Source organism: Argiope bruennichi, chromosome 3 (genome assembly GCF_947563725.1).
Source record: "Argiope bruennichi chromosome 3, qqArgBrue1.1, whole genome shotgun sequence".
Lineage (NCBI taxonomy): Eukaryota > Metazoa > Arthropoda > Arachnida > Araneae > Araneidae > Argiope > Argiope bruennichi.
The window spans coordinates 133,773,746-133,798,171 of NC_079153.1; the positions used below are offsets into that span (position 1 = coordinate 133,773,746).

The 24,426-nt window shown below is 29.9% G+C and overlaps 1 protein-coding gene across 1 annotated transcript in view; it reads right to left on the bottom strand.

Annotated features, from left to right (window-relative positions):
• Positions 1–16,014, bottom strand: part of LOC129962706 (uncharacterized) — a 93,493-nt gene extending 77,479 nt beyond the window's left edge. Inside the window, exon 1 of the mRNA XM_056076639.1 lies at positions 15,795–16,014. The gene's annotated coding sequence lies outside the window, so the exon portion shown is untranslated. The remainder of the gene's footprint in view (positions 1–15,794) is intronic.
• Positions 16,015–24,426: the final 8,412 nt, after the last annotated feature.

Consider the following 24,426-nt stretch of genomic DNA (forward strand, 5'->3'; position numbering starts at 1 on the left):
GCTACTCACCTGACTCATCTATAAAAATCCCCGAACTAAGCCGGAAATAAAAAGCAATTAAATCTATTATGTTGATTCGCTTCCCAAATATTTAAAAAATTGAGAACCGTCGTATTAAGGGACTGAGCTTCAAAATTTAATGTATAGGAAAAAAGAAATTCTAAATTTTATTTGTTATTAAATAAGTTAATGCTGTACTATTTCTCCATAAAGAAGTTACTCCGTACCAACCGTGGAACTTATCTATATCTTAATCAAGCTGTAGGCAGTTTTCTATTATATTGTACCAATTCTTCTCCGATTGCTGTATATATATTATTTTGAGAGAATAAGAATGGGTAAAAAGATTATACTCCGATTTTATCTTTCTAAGATTTTAAAAAGAGGAGAAATATCATAATAGGCAGTTGTATCTTAAAGTTCTTACACATTGTTGTTCAGTTTTAATCTTGCTTTAGTGTACAAATTTCCATTAAACATCCGTCAGATGAAACATTTCTAGAAACACTTTTGCTTTGGGAGAAGAAATGCATTCGACCTCCCAAATGAATAGAAAGATCAGCGAAGCGTTCAGCAAAGTGATAAACGCCTCTTCTTCAGAGATGAAAACCTCGCGGAAAGCCACCGACCGATAATACCGGAGGTGGTTCAATTTTTTGTTCGTTGTTGCGGATAGTAATTTGTGTTTTAAACGTTCATTGATCCACACTTCCTTAAAATTACAGCTCTTACAGAATCAACCACTAAGATGTTTCGAAATGGATTAGGAAAAAATCTGTAATTACATAAAATAAAAACAAGTTAAATTGAATTCGAGATATTTCATGTCATGATGTCAGCTTTGATTTGCTGTGGATGATGAATGTGGCTAATGAAGACCAGTTTGGAATGTAAAAATCGATTATAGAATATTTGGAATCAAACAGAAATGAGACCGCATAGAAACAGAAAACAGAATTTTCGTGAAGTCATTTTCAGGGCAAAGTAAGAAATCTTACCTTAATTATTAGCATGTTTATTGCCACGACTTTCACCTGATAACCAGGACCATCTATCTAATCAGATCATCCCTTCATTACTATCTTTTAACTATAGTAGAGAGGGGTTCATATAATTAGATAATGGTCTTGTACAATAAGATAGTAGGTGTGAGCAACAGGCGAATCACGAAACAATGTCTTAACAGCATTACTTCATAAAAAGTACTGCTTTTCATGCATAAAATTTCATAATTCAGAAAGATAATTCAAAATAAAGGTCATATTTGTTATAGCTTAGGTCATAGGTGTCATATTTCATTCTTCTGAAGAAAAAGAGATCTTTATCAAATATACTTGATAGAAAAAAATCTATGCAAACACATAACAAATGTTCCAAAACAAACAACTCATGTTATGGTGATGATAGCAATTACATTTTTATTTACTGTATTCCTTAAGCAATTCATCAGTTTTTATTAACAAATTTCGAAAATATGACTCGTAAGGTAGCTAGAATTCATTAACATAGAATGTAAATTAAGTTTTAGTAGATAGTTGGATAACTCTTATATTTAATAAACCTCTTTTTACCTACCTCTATAAATCGTTTGGGACCAGACTGGACTAACAAAAAGAAGAAAGGTTATTTCATTCTGTGATAATCATTCTTTTCAATATGACATTCAAGCTTATGTTATGTTAGCGAATCTTGTGCTCCATTAAGTCCGGTAGAGGAGAATGCAACCGACCTTTGATACTGTATAGCAGCTAGAACTGCACATTGTGAGAAATGTGTATAGAATTGTCTTGCAGAAGACAACCAAACCGTAAATCACCTTCAAGGTTTAAATGCTGTATGCTCTGTTTCAAATTTTCTTTTAGAATGCTTATATACCTCATATGAATTGACGGGACGTACTTCCTTCGGGGAGGGTTGTACCGTGGCCGGTGTCGGCCCTTAGGACTCAACCACAGTTCCCGCCAATTGCTGTTGCGGCGGTCCGGTCATTCAGTTTTATGGTTTAAATCCGTGTGCCTTAGGGCGTGTCGGAGAGCTAGATGGTTGACATACCTCATATGAATCAATGTTGAATGTATAAAGGTTAAATGACTGTGCCACACTCCTAAACCCTTAAAAAAATTTTTTAAGAATTTAAGAAAAATTTAAAAAAAAATTTGTTTAAAAATTTTAAATAATTTGTTTTTTTAAACAAATTATTTATGACTTCTTCGAAATAGGTGCATGAAATTTGATTAATAGGCTAACTATTTTCTATCATTAGATTTCTCGTCCTCATTGAATGTGGAATTCCACATTTGAAAAATAAACTAGCCAATAACTATCAAGTATCTTATTTATGACAACTATAACACAAACAAACTAAAAATATTCCAAATGGAAATTGTTCATTGTCAAGAAATTTCAAAAATCTATATAAATTCTCCATATATATAAATTTGTTTAAATGCTCTCGAACTGGATGCATAGTTTTTGATTGACACCGAAAGTACATCAAATGTACTTGTACTATTTCACGAGGAAATTCACGACGCATTTCATCTATACAACAGTTTTTTGATAACTAATACTCCATATTAAAACTCCTATCAGTCCTTTTTTTTTTTGTAAGTTCCATAATTTATATATCGGGATTATTGAACTTATTTTGAAAACAGTTCGATTTTATAGCGCATGTATGTCACATGATACCCTAAAAAGGCAAATGCAAGGATGAACGCAGAATATTTCTTTAGAAATGAAGCGTTTAGAATTTTTAGATCTAAGAAATTAATATCATTCTTTGTGAAATCGTTCTAAAAACCAAAACAAAAGGAGGAAAATGAATATTTTACAGTCGGCGTATTGCTTATCTTCGACTAAGGCTTAGTTGAGTGATTAACGGTACTCAATTTTTTAAATCAAAAAGTCGGTATCAGGATAGGATATTGAGGTTAAAAGAGTCAAATTTGGCTAGAGTTTGGCGACGACGCGTACCACTTCAGAAGGATAAAGGTTTTACTAATGAAAAAAGAATTGAAAGCTTCGCTTTATATCTTTTAACAAATGAACTTTAATTTTTTACCTTTTTGGAGGATTTTTACGATATGCTCCACATAACTAGTTCTAATCATTTCCCTCCCTATTTACAAAATTGAACTGCAATGCAATTATTTTATTCTAATAGTAGAACACAAGTAAAGGAAACATTCAGATTTCTGTGCAGCAATAAAAAGATTCTTTTCCAATTTAAATCACTGAAGAGAGCTGTTAAAAAATCCAAAATGGAGAAGGGGGAAATTCAATCAATTTGTATACAGTGAGGTCACTTATTGAAAACCATTCTACTGAAACAGGTCAGTCATCCAATAGTCAATCAAAGACGGGATCGTTTTTCTTTTTTTTAATAAAGAAATTCTGCATGGAATTCAATAGAAATATATTGAGTCGACGTTCATTTTTTTTCCTCCATTCTCATGTGAAAAGACGAATATTTTTATCAGCTAAAGAGAAGGCGCAACAGAAAAGAGTTTACTTCCTAATGTAATAAAACAAAATTTGAATTTTTTTTTTCCGGATCAAATGGGATCAATCGCATTGTAAGACCCACAGCTGGAACTTTTTACAACCCGGAACAGCTGATTCGCGTGATTTGCTGTCGTAAATTAGATGCGCGATTTTGAGATTCTTACAGATAGAGAAACACAATCCGCACTCGTAAAAGTCTACCGCACATTTGTATTTTGAAATGATAAAAGAGGTTTCGTGCGAAGGCTTAAGCAACAAGTAAAGTTAATTTTTGAGATAAAAATGTTTTTTAAAAAAGTCTTTATACTATTTAGTAAAAAATATTTTGAGTCAAAAGGAACTTAACTCCTTCACTATTTTGTTTTCTCAATTCGCTACCGTCTGTTTCGGTAGTGTTTTGTCCTATTGATTCAACTACAAATCTAGAAAACGTTTGAGGTGGTTGTCAATTAGGTAGACATTTTCCTAACATATTATAATATCTTATATTGAATTAATGTTAGATTATAAATTGGAAAAGCGATAATTCATACATTTAAAACGCACAGTCGCAACAATTAAGGAAATCAAAGGAATGTAAACTGTAATTTTATTAAGAACTAACTTGAAAATCATACCATTAAAACCTTAAAAACTGTTGATATTTATTTACATTTATTTGTACTTTTTTTAATCTAGGTTTCTTTCAAATAAACAATGAATCGAAACGACCCGATAATATTTTCAGTTTTGGTAGAGGAAGAAAAGCGTTCAAATTTGAACTACGCTGAAGAGCCGGGTTGCATACGATACGATACGATACGAGAGGAAGAAAAGCAGTACTCAGGGAGAACGTGAGCAAGTTTTAAGCTTGTTTCATGTTCCATTTTGGAGCAATACGACAGCTTTTTTTTAGAGATTGCCATTACAATTTTGAAACACGATCAGATGATGAGGACAATACTTGAGCCAGTATCCAAATTTCGACTACACTAAAAGAAGGCCATTTCATGGTCTTATACCGGTCTAAAATTATAGATTTTGTCCCGAATATTTTAAGTACATTAATATCAAATCGCATTAGTACACTTTTTTTCTGTTAAAGGATCATGAACATTTACTTGCAGTTAAATCAGCACTGTAAAAAATAATTTAACTAGAGATCGATAAAATAAAAGAAATCTTGAATGGATTTAAATTGTGATATTAATAACATTTTAAAGATTTTTGGTATTAAAAACAGTGTTGAGGTTACTATTTTTAATAACTCAGGTTACTATTTTCAAGTAAAAACATGTAAAATTAGAAAAAGTTCTATTAGCTTCTATTTTTGTATTAACTACTATAGCTATATTCTACAGCTTCTATTTTTGTTTTATGTTTGTATATAAAGAAAAAAACTTTTAAATTATTCAATACTAGCCGTCATTGGTATCCAGTTGGTCCTCAGGGATTAATGGTTGATGAAAATTTCATTTGTTTCCCCAGAAAAAAGTTTTTAAATTACACATTTTGATAGACTTCCAATTAAGATTATTTCAAAAGCTTTACACACTTCTGTTCATTATGCTTTGCATTTCTTCCATTTTCCACCTGCATCTTTATACAACCAATTATATCACAAGAAAAAAAAAGTAGTCTTTCAAACTGGAGGCACTTAAAAATTTTTCAACCATTGCATGATGAGTTTGAACCTTACTTTTAAACACAATAAAAAATATATTAAAGGCATGCGTTAAGCTGAAACTCCGTCAATATGGAAAGAATTTTCACATTTTCAACACAACAATGGAAAAAAAATGCAAGAAATATTAGTAACAACACTGAGAATGGTTTAAATTTCATCTTAAAAATGAAATATTTTGTTCTAAAATACCTTTAAGAATTTTTTAAAAAATTAATCAAAAATAGAGAAAAAAATTGATACCATTAAAAAGATAATATTTTGCATTTTAAGATACTGTAAGATTATTTTTGTACTTTAATAATTTTAGAAGCTATGGTAGAAAAACAACATTTTATTTTTCTTTAAAATTCTAATTGAAAAGTAAAAGTGCTCTGAGGTGCATATTCCCACTCTTAAGTATGTATGTTCCAAATTTAGCCGCTTTAAGTCAAACGGTCTGATTTGTAGAGCGCCAACACACACACACACACACACACACACACACACACACACACACACACACACACACACACACACACACACACACACACACACACACACACACACACACACACACACACACACACCATCCCTATTATGAGTAAACACTAAATGTGTCATAACCGACCAGAATGACCAGTTGTAGACTTTATTAGAAAATTTGCATACAATATTGCCCCTTTTTCACAATTAGTAACATCTTATATTTTAATTCTAAATTGATTGATTTTTTTTGTTTATTCTAATAAAGTTATCAATCATTAATTACCACGGCAAGTCATTTTGATAGGTAGAAAGAAATTCTGCCATATGAAGTTTCTAAAACATTGCATTCATATCATATTCCACATATATGTGGAATACGATATACATCATATTCTACGTGTATGTCTGCTTGAGGGAATGCAACTATTTTGAAAATCTGTAATCCGAAACGTAACAGGATGATAATGTTTTGAATCTGATTCGTCTTTCCTTGTCTTTGGCAAGATCAGCAAAAACACGTGTAACGATTTTTATCAGCCTATAACTTTCAAAAACAGACAAAATAAACTCTTGTTGAATTACAAATTTAAAGTTACTTTGAATATTTTCGTACCAAAATCAGTATTTTGGTTTAATCTTCAAATAGAAAGAAAAAAAAATTAATTTCAAAATCGGTGTGGCTACTTTGAAGGCTTATAGTAGAAATAGGGATATATTAATTGTACATTTAGTAATAAAAAGCCTATTCGTAATACCAGTGAATAGATTGGATTGAAATGAATGTTTGGATTTTTAATGTGGATTTGTTGGAAAATTTTGGAAGCCATTTGGAGTTTTGGCGCAAGAACATTAATGATGATTATATTGCGCCAAATAAAAGGTTAAATCATATCAACATAAAATAATAAAAGAAATGTCTTTGGAACTTTAAAATTTTGATACAATTTAAATGAGTGGATTGAAATGAATGGACTTTAAAAATGCAGAAAGGTGATCAGGCGGTGTTTTACCTAGTAAGGAAAATATTTTAATTGTAATTTTTTTTAAAAAAACTTCAAACATTGAAAAGGATTGGTCAGAGAATACAATTTTGAATAGTTTGTATTTAGACATACTATTAATTTACCTTATAAAGTAATGGTAAATGCAAATTTTTTGAAAATAATAGAAATTACAGAATGTTTCATTAACTAAATAGTAAAAAATACAATACTGGTTGTAAATAAAACAAACTATTGTCATTGCATCATATGAATCCTAACAGTTTCCCAGAGTGCATAAGGCCGAAAGCATAACAGCAGTACTATAAAGAAAATTAATATTGAACATATTTGTTGGAAGGTTCAGTTATTGTTAAACAAAATGATTTTTAAATTCCATGGCAAAATTAAAGTGTTAACACCTAATGAGATGACACATCCTATATCGGACATTATTTAAATTCTTATAATAATATAAGGTCATTTGAGCTATTGAAGCATTTTTAAGTGACTTTTGCGTTTTAAATTACTTAATACTTTCTCTCGATTACAAATTTAAAATGAAAGATTCAGTCATTCGATGAGCAAGTTAGAACTCGTCATTGGTAAGCGAAGGGGTTAAAAACTCAAAATTGTTTCATAACCCTATCATATTGAAATGAACAATATGACTGAGAGATGTTAGGATCGAAACTCTAAACGCCAAAAACTATTATATATTTATATATATGTGCATATAACAAAATAGGTTAGTTGGTAAGAGTGAAGCCATGTATTGTCTGTTCTGCACGCTGCTTGAAATATGCGCCAATGAAAAGAAAACAAGAAAACAGCCGATGTCTAATGCTCGTACTCTTATCGATTTCCCATTATATTTTCGTCCTTTTAGATCAATGACCGTCCCTAACTACCACTAACAGACGAGGATTAGAAATGTTAGTCAAATACCGTTCTTAATAAGATGGGAGTAGTCCATACACTATCCCTATCTCGAATAGAACAATAGAAGCACGTTTTGAGCGCCAAATCAGGTTACACGAGAATGAAAAATCCTCCAACCTTTCTTCTGATATAAATGCCAATTACATTCATTCACGAGATAGGAGGATATGCAGGATGTTAAAGACTTGGCGGTCTCTTTATTTATTTTTTTCGCAAGGGACAATTTGATTGTTAATAAGTGGGATATATTTGTTTGCCACAAGTTGTATGTCAACTGTATGTAATGGCTGAGAGAATATGCTACCCCCAATAAATTTTGTTTGTTTAAAGAGTTTTTTTTTTCCCAAGCTCTTGCAAAATCGCCGCGATATCGTTATCTTATATACTTCAGAAGTTGAGATGAATTTGGCGAGATAAAGGATCGTGGAAGTTTTCAGAGCTTATAAGTTTTGAAATGTCAGAAAAAAAATTGATATCTTTTAAGGAATAAAGCATTTGAACGTGGGCAGTAAAATTTCCATTAAAATTTTTTTAATAACTTAATGCATTTATATCACTTTCTGATAAATAAATAACGTAATTTTGTTATAAATAATTATGTACAAATGTCTTAAATTCCAATGAACGATATTCTTTCGACCCAGTTTTTGATTAAGGATTTTATATCATTCGTTATAAAATCTTTTACAATAATCTAAATTAATATACGTATGCAATAGGGGACTTCTATTCCAGAACATACACTTTTAGATAATATCTTTCGTTTCATTACTTTACAGAAAAAAAGTTCCAAAATTCACGTTTTTAAATTATTAAACTACAGATAATGCAACAGTTTGGAGATTAATCATTCTTGATAGAAATATGAAATACATAAAATGGTGCGCGACGCAATTACATAACTATGTCCTATAAATGTTCTATTAACAGAAAAATTTGCATATAAAACATATTTGTTGATAAAATCCATTAAATTAAAAAAAAACACTAGATGGAAATAAAATGATAGTTTTAGAATATGCATTTAATTCAGATTAAAATCAACTTAAATTCTATTGATATTTGGATTTGGTCTCGATATATCTCTCTAATATCATAAAACGGAGCAATAATAGAAAAAAAAATTATAAAGTAAACCACAGATTTTAATACGATTCTGTTGTTTGAATGATATTAAGTGTTTTTGAATACATTAATGAATAGTCGCAGCCTCCTCAGATTTGTAAATCTTTTATGAAAAATTAATCCCCAAGTTAATTATAATTCATCGAATTCTCGTCCAATGAGATATTACTATCAGAAAAGGCTAAAAAATAAAATAAGCGAAATGATTTTAAAAAATAAAAGAGTATTCTCTAAAAATAAACTCAAAATATGATTCTATCACACAGAACAATACTTTGTCTATTCATTTAAAATAATAAGCTCCTTAGAGCCGGAATTTTTCATTTAAAGACATTGCTGTAGATTCGATTTCTAGAATAAAAGGTTATATCATGAAAAATATAAGTAAATTGATAGAGCTATGCATCTAAATTAATAAAACTTATTATTGCTTCTTTTTGACAGTTCTAAAGATAAAAGCGAAAGACCATTACACGCGAGGTTAGGTAAGGAATTCCATGAGATATGTTTGATGAATATTCATTTGGAAATGAATATCATTCAAGAAAAATTAAATCAAAAATACATATTCCCAGCTAATGATCTCTTGTCCTAATCTGAACATACTAACTTAATAAAAATTGCATTTTACTAGTAAAAGTCGTCTCTCCAAACCACTCACTAAAAAATTGTGTATATTGGGTAAGGAGAAAACGTCTTACATGGCATTGGAGTACAATAGTTACGAAATATTAACTTTTGACGCGAATTTAATATTTTTACTGAATCTATCGTGTGACCCTTGACGACTAATCCCTGACACTATCCCGTATCAGATTTCATACCTCTTTCTTTTTGAATTATTGCGTTTACAGGCTTCTGCAAGTACAGATCGAAAGATGGTCAATCCTTAATTGGATGTGGCTCAGAATTTAATAGGTGCCTAAGTTATAGATGTTAAATCTGTGTACCGCATTTTATCCACCTAGCTATTTCCGTTTTGTATTTATCTTGTTAGCTTATATTTGAACAGCCGGACAGACAAACTTCTTCTAATAGAGGAAGTCTGCATTCAGATTTTGCTCAAAATTTGAATAAACAATCAAATCAGCGAATTTGATGCTGAAACCAAAAACAAAATTTCATCTGTCTGTATCAAAGTGTGCGAGTCATCTTCGTCACAAATAGATTAGTATTTTCCAAAAATGTGTTTTTCGAACTAGGGGAGGACTAAAATGAGGAGATTCGTCAAAATTCGAATTTTTTGATGATTACAATCTATGTTTCATCTACGTTTACACTACTACGATTACAATCTACGTTTCGAATACAAAAAAGTAAAAATTCTATCGTAATCAGTTTTCAAATATGGCTCTGTAGAAAAATATTCATTTAAAATATCGGGCAATTTCTTTAAATCATATCGATGCATTTTGAGTAAAGTAGAGTTGACAAAAGCAGACTACATAAAAATCAAAACCATCGTAACATAAGTTAAAATACATTATATTCATGGTAGCATTGTTAAATAATTCTTTTTCCTATCATTTTTTTTCTGCTGTTATAATGAACATATTCTTTCTTCCGCTAAATTTTGATTTCAGACTTTCAAAAAAACCCTGAAAAAGCGAGTCATTTTTATTTTTCAATCATTTTTCATTTGCTTTTAGCAAATTCATTCTTTTGTTCATCTCACATTTCGGGAAAATCACTTTATAAACACTTTGTATTTATGAAGTTCACTGAAAATCTTTGTTATATCTCGAAACAGAAAAATAAATTACTCTTAAGCAAACAATTATTTCAAATAATCGATTGAATGATTTGATCAGTAATCATATTTAAAGTAAAAGACAGGATTGAATGACTTGTCGAAAAGTTTATGTTTCTCCAAAGTTTATATTTAAAATACTTATATGCATTTTTATCTTTTAGATTTATACTGATAGTAAATTTGTTATTACAAATAAATATGCGAGTACATATTTATAAATATTTGTGATTCTTTACTATAACATTCAGAATTAAAAAGTTAAAGACTCCTCAAGAGATTGTCATGCAAATGCGTAAAAATCAATGATTCAACAGAAGAAAAGAAAAAGCATGGCAATAAATTTCCTAGATTCTTAAAAGAGGGGGAAAAAATAGAGTAATCCCTGACAATCGGTCTTACGTTTTTCGTTTCGTTGTTTTTTGAATCTAAAAAGCTTTCTTTTTAGATGAATTCCACATTGGTTACAGGAAATATTAGCGCTAAGCTACAATTAGGGGTTTAATTCACCGTTTTTAGATTTTATAATCATATTTCTCGATAAATCTTACTTCAGCATCTGATTAAGAAAATTACATATACACATTCTATATAGTTGAACAAACCAAGAAAAGACAAATCCAGCAATGTTTACATCAAGTCGATTTTCTCGTATACGATGTTCATACAGAAAGAATAATTAATAATGGTTTAAAAATTTGTCCCTCGACAATTTTCATGTTCCCACATCTAAAAGAGCGTTCCTTGAGTGCGGATGGGAAATTTTTTTGGGAAAAAAGGTGAATGAAATTTAATACAGGTTTGCACCAAAATTCATTTTGTATTAGATTTCAGATGAAGAGCGCCAAAGAGATTTCTATTTGCTGGACCTTGTGTGCACATGACAACCGTCCCTCAAACACGAAACAAGTTAAATATAATACAATTTGGATGAGGTCTTGAATATTTTATATATGTAATGATATCGCTTAATTTAAATCTTAATTAAGTTTCGAACTTTTATCTTAAATTAGACCATGTTAACTTCATTCTAAAATATTTTATTTCCTGATCAATTCCCATTTTTTTATTTAATTGTTTCTAATATATGCTTAACAAAATTCCCGACTCTGTTGTTCCTACACCACGAATAAAGAATAAAAACCCTTTGAACTCGCACATACTTTTCAACGATACCCAAGATTTCCTTGCCAAGGTCGGCACTTGCTAGGGGGAGAAGGTCCCTGTCGGAATCTCATGGTGGGGTCATTGAAGGGAAACCTTTTGGTCACTTTGCTCTCGTATCGCGATGTAAACAGATGTCATTTTATCACTACTTCTCTTTTGTACAATTTATAACTCTATTTAAAAAATAAATCCAAGTTGAAATTTCAAAAGTTTCTTCTTTTCGGCCACGCATCTGCAGAATTATGTTTACAAATGTATACATTTATTTCAACATTCGGATCCAAGCGATCAAAGCAAGATTCCCAAAATATTTACTAGTTTCATTTCACAATGCTACGCAACCACATTATATGAGCATACGAGAAATGATAAAGAATATCCCACAAGATTTTTAACGAAACCCATTAAAAAATGTTAATGTTTAAAATTCTTTTGTATATACTTCATTTTATATCAATAATTATCAATTATCTCAAATGTGATCCATGCTACAACAGTTGCGTTCTGATTACACTCGCAAAACAATTCATTCGCCACGTTAATATTTGCAGCTATAAAAAGCTAGGCATTTTTTCTGAATGCACCTAAATATCTTTTTCACCTTCTAAAGGTTAGATAGTATTCAAGGTCATATGCTTAAGGTAAATTCATGGCGTAAGGATGCTCCAACGCATTACATTAATCAGCGCAACCACCCGTTCGAGGAAGAATTCATCATTGTTGACAAAGTGAAATAATTGTGGACTCACGCATACTTCAGAAACAGATTCATGACAAGACTTTCGTAAATGGCTGACTAATGTGATGATGTATTTTTCCGATTTCGCAACACTTTTAAAAAAGTTTTATTGATTTAGATTCTGTATAATGCAAAAAAACATTTTTAAAAATTAACAAAAGCAGCTTTTAAGAATACTGTAAATGTTAGATTAAAAAATAATGAAACGGATGTTTTCAATTATATCATTCAAAAGAAATAGATTTCATACAAGTTTAATATAAAGTGAGAAAATAAGCATTTTATATTGTTTGTTTGCAAATTCATAGATTATGTATTCATTTTAGTAAATTGTTAACATTGTATACATTTTTCAAAATTAAATGTTTTAAACAAACTTATTGAAAATGATTAAGCAGGCTGCTAATTGCGCTAATGTTTGAAACTTTGCTTGCTTTTTCCCTCCCATTCTCGTATACGGAGCATATATACAAGTATTTTGATCATCAAACAAATTCGCGGAGGTTCGTTATTTTTTTGCCTTCCTGAATCTTAAACACACATTTTTTAATCATGTTTTTCTGTGAACATAGGTAAAGAAAAAACGTTTCGAGTTGGACGGATGAAATTTGGTATATGTTCATTATTTTAAATTTGTAGATTTCTATCAAATTCTGAACGAAACGTGAAATTGCATCCATTCAAAGGAAAACTGCCCAAATGTCCGAATATAATTTAACACGATAACTATCAAATGAAGAAATCTAGATAGATTTCATTTGGTACACACATTTATAATATAAAGATTAGGTATATATCAAATTTGGAACCAAATCCGTTAAAGGATTAATCGAATGTTGGTCTGTACTTTCACATGCACATAAAAAAAAATCAAAAACGCAATGGTTTAAATGAATCTATCAAGTTTAGTAGGCAATCTTGTGACTTCAATTGTAGCCCTGTGTCAAATTTTGTTTTTAATCGGTCGGGAAAAAGGCCTCAAAAATACACATTCGGTTTTCTGATATTTGTGCATTAATCTCATTCCAACGATTTATTCGCCAAGAAAAAAAATCCACCAAAATCACAATTCTAATTCACTTTCAGAACATTTGACAATGGCACAGCTAATAAACAAATATATTTATTACAGTATGTGAGGAAGTTTCGTGGAGATACTTTCACTGATTTTAAAGAAGTATGTAAGAAAAAAATCAATATGTTAGGTAATACTATTCTTTCTTGAATTCTATAATATTCTTGAAAAACATGCAGATATTTTTCTGAAGAATGATTTAGAAATCCATAGTCAGACCTCACTTAATTCTAATTACTCATAAAAAGTAAGCCCAATATGGTATAAACCACATCTAAAAGATACCTCATTCAACAGATATGTGCGGTTAATTTTCTTTTCAAGGTTAAATATTTTCGAATTGATTTAAAACAGCAAAAATTTACTATCAAACAATCATTAAAGGATAACTTTAACAAAATTAGAAAAAAAAAATTAGTATCAAGAGATGTATACTTTCTTAACAACTTCCGCGTGTAACTTGTTTAACAATGAAGCCGGCCGTTCGATACATCTCGAGGAGATAACGAGTAAAAACTATAAAAAGAAAGTTCCGTGATGTACAAATGAGATTACTTGTTTTAATATCAAGAAATGACGACACAATAGAAAGATTTCGTCACTAGTATTCCCCGATAAATCAGTCGAAACAATTCTTTAAGTATTTAATAACTGCGATTATAATTTGTCGCCGAGATATGATACCTGATCCGTTTACGATATTAAAGTTAAGATATTTGATAAAGAATATTTTGGAAGTTCAAAGGTATCAGTTTGAATTTCGGACCGGTGAAGATAATCCTAAAGCATGATATAAATGTCCTATCTTTTTTTTTTTATTTCGGCATCCTATCTAAATCGTTTATCAAGTGCAAGAATCAAGTGATGGAAGAGCTATATTACAAGACTTCCACAAAATATTATAAATCAGATTGTTCGATTAATTAGGCAGAAGCGACAACACTGCGCGTGCGCAAATGCTCATATTTCCATTTCTCGACTGTATTTGTCCAAGAAAATATATATACAATATATGACAATATGACTCTTATACAAGATCATGAGATAATAAATAGAAACATATACTAATCCCTTTTATAGAAAATTTTGAAATGCTTTTCGTAATTTTTTTTTCTTTTTTTTTTCTCCTTTTAGCATTCGGATTACTGTTATATAATTAAGAATATTATTAATGCGACATATTCCATGAATTCTGCTAAATATGTACAAAAGTTTGTAATAAAAATAAATGTCGTGAAATTTGCATAGAGATGTCACACAAACTTTGATATCTGCCGATAATAGTATTTTAAGTTAATACATACTATACGACATGTGACGCTAAAAGTTTAGAATCTGAAAATGTAGTAAATTATTTGAAAATTATAATTTGAAAAACATTGTATACATTTAAATTTTAAGCCAGAGGTATTTTGAAGTGTAACATGCAAATTAGCAAATTATTTAATAGACTAGAAAGGACTAGAATTGCCTACTATACGATATGTGACGCTAACAGGTTAACATCTGAGAATGTTGTAAATTATTTTAAAATTATAGTTTGAAAACCATTACATTTATTCGAATCTTAAGTCAGAGGCATTTTTAAATGTAAATTGCAAATTAGCAAACTATTTAATAGACTTTAGAAAGGACTAAGGGATTAAAAGTTTAAAAACCTTGTTACCATTAACGACTTTTAATTATAAATATCATTGTGAAACTAGGCTAGTTCAAATACGAATTTATCGAGAAATTAATTTTTTTTCTAAAAGTTAAAAAATTGTTCTGTTTAACTGAATGGGAAGTTGCTTTTATTTCCGAAATGCATTTATTAAATAATTCCGTATTTCGACTCCTAAATGCTCGTAAGTCAGTTATTTTTAAAAGCGCTAATTAATTCTGCGCATTTAGTTTCTAAACAATTGATTTAATCAAAAATTCATTACAAATTCTCAAAAAACAAAACGGAAATGTTAGTTGAGAGTTTTACTGTTTATTTCGAAGCTTTAATATCCAATCATAATAAATGAAACGTTAATTACCGGTAATTAATTAAAATTATTTTAATATCTATTGAGATAATGGTTTCGAAAATTATTTTTTAGAATTACTTATAGATATTATTATTTATATAAAATTGACATATTATTTATTTATCAATTTTTATGGAAACAGTTAAAAATTATCGCAATTTTTTTTCTGTAGTTTAAAATTTTTAGTTTCCTCTTGCTACACATCTTTAATTCCAGATTTTTCTCATTCGAATATTTTCGATAAAACGAAATATTTTTGTGTGTATGTGGCTATCTGTTCTGAATTAGCTAAGTTCAAACATATTTGAAAAAACAAAAATTATCACACATGTTTACATCCATCTTTAAATCAAATTTACTTACCTAGAAAAAAAAATTGAAATTTATTCAAAAAGTTCCACTTGCACATACGCTGAACTTCAATTAATAGATAGCGAATTCCATGCGCTTCAGACACACAACACAATAGCAACAAAAACAACGCTTTTCATGAAAGGATGAGTACGGCTGAAACACGCGCGATCAGTAAATGAAACACAGCTTGAATGAACCTCGAAACGAAGCAGGATCCGGCTACCGCTTGACTCAGTTTTCATTTAACTTTTTTTTTCCCGCTTTACTCGCTGTTTTATTTTTTGCTATGGCTAGCTCTAGCGGTCTAACCAGAATTCCAGAGATGAAGAAGCATTCTAGGTGGCGTTCGAAACGGTCAAGTTCCTCACGTCCGCCGCTTCGGTCCAGTTTTTATTTTGTTGCTATTTTTCGAACGCATCTCTTTTATTGTTGATATTATTATTATTATTATTGCTGGAGTAGCCAGAGGGGCTAGGGATGGACTCTTCTTCAATACCACTATCACATGACCGGCTTTCCTTTTGGAATCTGTCTTCAGTGACGGTTGTGGGTAATTGGATGCCTGGAACCCGGAAGATACCGGACAGGTGTTCTGTGGTAAAGATCCCATGACTTGCATGTCTGGCTGTCTCTCTCTAGAAATTAAAAAAAAAAAATGAATATTGATAGAAAAAGAAATGACTGCCAATGCCGGATATTTATTCAATAAAATTGAATGTCATATTTAATAGCACGAATGTGGATCACCATGTGTAAGTTAAACAAATAGACGATAAAAATTAAGTATAAAGAATTCGAAAAAAGAAGCCTTCTTTTATTCATTTATTATTTTTTTCAGATTGAAAAGTAGGTTAACTGTATCGACTGTTTTTTCTTATTTTTTTTTCTTCGAAGAGGCAGGGAATCCACAATGATTTGGTTTTGTTATACAAACATTTTTCATGTTCTAAAGGGAATTTATATTCATACCACCAAGACAATGAATGCAAAATTTTTTAAAATATTTTTTTAGAACTAGCATGTTCAGAATTTCTATAACAGAACATTAAATTATTCTTTAAAAACTTTTAAATTATAAGATGAATATTCGTGTTTATAATCTTCTTGTATCATTTTAATTATTATGAAACATTTTGCATAATAATTACTTAAGTTAATTTTTTTTTTTTGTATCATCACAAAAATATATAAAATGTTTTACACAAAAATAATTAATGTAACAAATATGAAAATTTTAACTAATAATTAATTTAAAAAGTAATTTTTAAAAATGAGTTTCCATTTTGATTTCACGATCACGCAATGTACGATCTGTTAGTAATTTTTAATATTTTTATAATTTAGGTAAAGACAGGTAGAACTGTGTTTAAATCATTGGTGACGGCTTTGAATTTGACTGCAGATTAGAGAAAAATAATGTGAACTATGCTTTTGATGGAAAAATTAATACAAACTATATAGTATAATTTCTGGTAAATAAACTGGGAGGAATTGCTTCTAAATCTTTACTTCATTTGTTTTTCGTAATTTGAAAAAGGGTTTATTTTTTATGAAAGCACTTTAACGTTTTTTGTGAATTCATGACCAGAATTGTTACATTCAATAAAGCAAGCTAGAAAACAGGAAAAACAATTTGACCTTATATAGTTTCCAAAAGGGTCTCTGCCGAAATTCTTTTTAGCACTGACCAAGTATTTATTTTGGAGCATAATTTTCTATAATACAGCAGTTTAAAACTGGACAGTTGATTTTACAAAAATTAACTCCTGGGAAACTTGGGAAATCCATAGGTCTGCGTAATTCAAATGTTAAAGGTAAGTATGAATTAATGTAGTTATAAAACTTTATTTAGAACTCAGATAAATTCAATTTATTTACACACAGATATGTATGTCTGTATGTAATATGCAATCTAGCTTTGCAGATGATTGGTCGACAAAAAGATAAATTTGGCATTAACTTCATTTTATTTTTCCATGGGGGGGGGCATGTTTTATGCACGGGGACAAAGGTGGAACACGTCTGTTCGTCCAAAACACGAGACCGAAAGTGTGAGAAACTTTTCCCTATGTACTTTTTATCGAAAGATTCTTATAGGGATATTTTTGATACATATGGATTTAGGAAATGGAATGTTAGTTATCTTTGATAGGAATGTCTTGCGATTAGGGACTTTAATCCTTTAATTTGCAGCGTTAGAATTACAGAGTCAACAATTTTTTAGAGCGCATGATAGAATTTATGAAATAAAAAAAGATTTGAATGAAAAAATAAGATACAATTTAAAAATAATATGGACTGATTTAAGAATAAAAAAAGGAAATTAACAGTTATGGTTCGAGACAAAACTCCTATGTTCAAAATTATGATGTCAGTGTGAAAGAGTTTATCGCGTAGCTTGAAAATTGGACGTTAATCTAATTTGTTATGATTCACATTTTCAATCAACAAGAGGCTAATAAAAATAACAAAAATTTGTAATTCAAAGAAGAATAGAGTACATTATGTGTTTTTTTCATGTTCACAAAATGAGCTTAAAAATTTATTTTGAATGCCAAAATTCATCGATGCTACTTGCCTGCCATTTTGTCGTTTTTAAACCCTTTCATAATATACTCTTCAAAAATCAAAGAATAAATTTGGAACCATCATCAGAAAATACATCTGAGAAGTACACAACTGCGTTTTGTAAATCTATTTTTTAAATAAAAAAAGAAAGATAAGAAGTGCTTTTTCATAATTCATCAATGCGACTTCAAGTATTGATTGCAGAACTGACCTTCAATATCTTACATTACATGCACTTCCATTTTTTTTTTCTATTTTCAGAGGATGATTACCAGTTACAACTTCGTCTTTATATATTGAATTTTTTTTTTCTTTCATAACTGTCTATTCTTTTTTTTAATGCTGAAGAAATAGTTGAACCTAAAAAAAGTCTCATTTTAAGACTTTGTAGCAATTGCAAACTGCGCAATAGATGACATAAAAAAAGAAGAAAAAAAATTCTTTTTGAACTTTGCCTTTTATGGCTGAAAGTTACTATCGATCTAGGATCCTTAAAATAAATTTTATATTATGCAATTCTAGAACGGCTGTCTTTTAAAAACTCTCAACTTTCTTGTCTATTTACATATGATGGATTTTGTGTTTATAAAATCTGTAGAGAACTGAGAATGCACCATTGATCTTTTCTTGTTGCCTCATTGGATTTGAAATCTGGGCTTAGAATTTATTTTAATCAAGTCTTATGCTGTAGCAATAGTAATAATAATAAAACTAAATTAAAAAATACTCTATCCCAAAATTCATTTATCTAACTCGTTGCAATTCTTAGTTATTATGGTGAGTTCATTGGATGGGCAGACAGACAGACTTCTAGTAAACCAATTTTATCTAAAATTTGATAAAATAATTTCTAGTTTTGGTGTAAGGATTGATATCAGATTTTATGCATCTAGTTTCGTGCATTTTTACTTTCCCGTACAAGTAAGTATAGAGTATTGCAATTTTCAAAAAATAAGATAAAAAACGATCAAAGATAACTCAAGACGCTTTGAGGATGAAATTTGGTATAAGGTTTTTACACCAAATTTTTATAAAATTTTTGGGGAAATCTATTCAGAGGAAATCTGTCTTTCCGGCTGATACGATAACTATAAAACCAAGAGAACTAAATAAATAAATTTGGTACACTGATTTAAAATTTATAGTGTAGATCAAATTTTGAGTCACATCCAATAAGGGATCGGACGACTGTCAGTCTGTACTTTCAGAAACATGTAAACGCGATAGCTCAAAAACTCAGTGTCTTAAATATATCGAATTTGGCATGTGATTTGGTGTAGCTCTGTGTCATATTTTGATTTTAATCATTTAGGAAAAGCACGCCAGAAACACAAATTCGATTTTCGAATACTACTAATCGTATGCCAGGGATTAAGAGTCAAAAGACTCACACGATAGAGTCGTTAAAAAGAATTCAAAACACAGATTAATATGCCGTAATTATTGTACATCAATGTTATAATGCCATGCAAGGCCATTGTCTGTGATAACACTTTTATTTGTGAGTATGCAAAAAAGTTTTGGACAAAAAATTCCCGCTGGTTTATTTCTAATATCCACGAAAAAACAAAGTGACATAATTCAAATAATGTATTTTTCGGATTCATGGAGATCTAAAACGTCGGGATTAATTAAAATACTTGAGATCAATTGCAGTATTTAGGATGAGTTTTGTTGTTTCCAACTTTTTCCAAACAAATTAAATTAAAAATTGCAATTTCAGTACAGACTGTTTTATTACAGGGCAATAATCAATATAAGTAACAGAGCCTAATTTATAGTTAGAAACAAAAGATAATATTTGCGAGATAGAAGCTGGACATTAGAAGAATGGATCCTGCTCCTTTCAGGCTTTAGATTAACTTTCAGCAGAAAGCTTAAATTCTATTTCAAAACCATATGAGAGATGTTATGGGATATGTCTTGGAATTTTGAACCGTGCTTAAATAATGATGGTTTAACCTCAATCATCTTGCTAAAATTTCTATATCACACAATACTACTGACTGTTACGGCGAGACTAACACCTTTAAGATGTCCTTAATAGTCCTTCTTAATTATTAAGGAAAGACTAAGCATATAGACACAATTTTTTTTACAATAGAACACAAAGAGGAGAGGGGGGGGATCCTCAACGGGGGCTCTTTATTAATGAATAAAGTAAAAAAATAAAAGATGTAGTAGGTAAAATGTAAACACATATTCAATATAATACAAATTAGCAATAACATAACAACCCAAATGCAAAAATTATAATAATGATTGCAGTTGAGTTTGCATCCATCCTTTTTTAGCAGTATCCCCTGCTGTGTATGCGTATTAATGCTGTTATTCATACGACTAGTTGTCGTGCTATTGTTAAACTGCATTCCATTAAATCTGTATTGCTCATTTTATCTAGTGTATAATTTTTTTAAATTCTCTGATAGGTTCCCTCTCTTATCTCTGTATTTTCTCTTATCTCTGTATGTCCTGTTGCTTGTTCCTGTATGTCTTATCTTTCGGGACACCTCATAAACGACCTTCTGGGACACTCTATACACCACTTCACATAACATTGCTTGTATTTTTTTGAATTAACTAGTAACAGGAGTGTTGGCAAAAAAATAGGTAAATATGGTATTTTAGCACAATTATAATAGCAAATAAAAGGAAAATTATGTTTTAATTTCTACATTATAAATCCCAAAATGTTAAACGAATTTATAAAAAAAAAATGAAACAAGCACATATGGTCGATGCGTTAAACAAATTCTGCAAAGATTTAATGACACTCATAGAAAATATGAATTCCTAAACTGATATGCCGACATTTTCTTTAAGAACAAGATCGTCCATATATATATATTTATATATATATACGATCTTGTTCTTAAAGAAAATGTCGGCATATCATATAATCACTGATATACATAATCACTGATTTAAAGAAACTTGGCGTTTGAATTAGTTGAAAAAAAGTAGATTTAACTTGATAGTAAATCTATTTTTATTCTAAAAGTAGATAACCATTTTAATTTAGAATAGTATTAAAAATAGTATTAAAAATTTTGAAAAACCATCTCTAGTTGTCTTTCCGGACTGCAGAGGCAACTTTAATGGCTAGAACTAGAAATTTTATAAAGGATGAGTTTATGAATTCTTTAATAATTACAAAGCAGTGAGTAAATGAGTAAATATTTGGCACTCATGAAATTACATCATTGATGAAACTGGCCTTTCGATAGCTCACAGACCATCAAAAATAATCGCTGACAAGGGAAACATTTGTACAAAAAGGCAAAAATATTTGTATATCACATGTGCACTTAAATAACTGAAGCAATAGAATAAGGTTCGGGTTGTTTTATCTCAGTTTATTCTTTGATATGATTTAAACAATACGACTTATAATACAATTCTACAAAGTCGTCCTTTTTTTCTGTTTCTGTTGCTATTTTAATCAAAAATGCATAGATTTTGGAACTTAATTTACAATAAATAAGTGTTTTTATTAAAGTTTTGGTGACAATATGCTTTTTTGTTTCTTATATAAATCTTTGAGGAATTCGAACCTTTTATTAAAATGTAGAGCATCAGTAACCTCTTCTCAATTTCGAGTTTAATTTAATTATGAAAATGTCACGTTTTAAAGCAACTTTAGGATTATTTTAGGACGGGCCTCGTAGTTTTGAATCGCACTCAGATCACGAGGGAGACACCTGAGCTGGCACTCCCCTCTCCAAGCTTCTGCACCGTACCAGTGGAAGGACATTTGGCCCCGATGTATTTAACGTGCACCAGACTCGCTTATACGACGGTTCTTCAATGAAATCAAGTCTCGAACCTTCCGGCCTTGAAGCTGAGACCTTACCACTAGACCACCGACGGCCCTTTTCTAATTTCTACAATTCGAATTGGCGGTGAGGAGAAAATACTTCTATGGTAAGAAAATACCTATCTTTGCTTTTATACACCCATTTTTATAGACTTATTTGACTTGACTTTTTTCATGTTAGTAAAGGTAGAATTTTGAACTGAAATTGCTTACGTTTCTTGATTCGCCGAAATTCTTAAATGTTATGCACTTCCATATTTTTAATGACAATATACTTCTTCAAAATTTTCAAAAACTACCAGTTAATCAATTCATTCAATTTAAATTCGATTCATAATTGGTGGCATCTTCCGATATCGAATTTGAGAAAAAATTAGTTCTTTTTTATAATGAAGTATAGTATTTATTTTGTAGAATTTATGATAATGAATTTATAAATTAATGATTAAAAATAATTAAAGCAAATAAATTTCTACTTTTTAGCACACAAATAAGACTGCTTTTATTAATCTTACTCATTTACATTCACATCCATGCTTTGTTATCATATTTCTTTTATTCATTTTGCGTAGTTAGATATAGTTATTGTAATAGTTCTCATAATGAAGATCTTTTCTATGCAACATTGTTGTGTAGGAGCATACTACTCAGAGCTGAGGGTTAATCAGAAGCGAAGAAATACTCTTCCCCTTGTTAAAAAACTTCACATTTAGCAGGTCACATAAAAATACCTCATTTACATATTTTATAATTATCTTACGTCACAGAATGGCGGAAGTAAGCCGCTGTCTAATTTTTTTAAATCAAATTTATCTTGAAGCTAAATAAAAGTAATTTCATTACTTGACCATCTTTCTTATTATGTTCATTTTTTTCCTAACTATTAACGAAACTCTAAATAAAGTTAACAAGCATTAATGAGTCTTTTTTGTAATTTAAATTGATTGCATTTCTATCTTAGAACAATAGTTATAATGAAATATCTTGTTTAATTTGAATAAGTTATTCAGTTTCAATTACATTTAGCGATAACACGCGGACGCGAAAGATACGAGTTTAATATTATATTTTTAAAGTTTTTTTCTTAATTTTTTGAAGAAAAGACATTGTAGTCAATGATGTAGGAATTAATAATTTAAATTTTAGATATTTTATGGATATCAATCATTCAGATATTTTGTGAAATAGTGAAATTAACTTGCCTTTATTCAGAACTGCTAATGACAGAATTTTTATATCCGCAAGTATCGGTTAAATCATTAAACAAATAATTGAATTCTTATATTTTGTTATGTTTTCTTCACTTTTTATATGAATTTTGCGTGACCTTTTAAGTTTAATATTTCAAAATATATTAGAATAGGGCAATAATCTGATAGAAAAAAAAAGACTTATATAAAGTTTGAAAATGGTAATTAAATAAGAATAGATTAGATAGCAGATTACAGTTTGACAGAGATTTGTCAGTTTGGTGGAAAGACCACATACCAAATTTCATTCAATGTGGTTGAATTAATGGGTCCATGGATAAACGATTCAATGCACAATCTACACTTTAATAGGGGCCTCGGCGGAAAGGCCTCGGTTGTGGAGCCAAAGGGCTTCAGGTTCGGGACATGATTCCACCAATGACCCGTCGTGTAAGAGAGCCTTTTGCACGCTAAATCCGTTGAGGCCAAATGCCACCTCACTATTGTGGTTTGGAAGCTTAGAGAGGGGATGTCAGTCCAGGCGTCGGCCTTGTCTTCCAACTGCAGTTCAAAATTACGACATCCGTCCCAAAATAGCCCTAGTTGCTTTAAAACGAGACGTTAATATAACTAAACTATACTTTAATATATTTTATCCAAAATTTGATTTAGATCTACAAATATTGTGTATATACATTTCAGTAGTCTAGCTTGGATCGAGTATTTGAATTATCATGATTGCAAATACACATATTGCAGACAAACAGACATACAGCTGAAAATCTGTTTTTCACTCATCGGAAATCCTAAAACATAGAAATTCATCAAAATGTTGAAGAAACTTTTTGTTTTAATTTTTCCTTGTGAACTTAATATAGAAAAAAGTTTAAAAAAATGTATATATATTCTTTTTATTTGACATACTTATGATCACTGGAATTATTTCTCTACTTTTATTTCTTTATTTTTCAATTTAAACCTATTAATGTAACAAATCTAAACTATATTTTCTCACAGGTATAAAAAATAACTAACTAAATGCGAACCTTTCAATAACATGGATTGA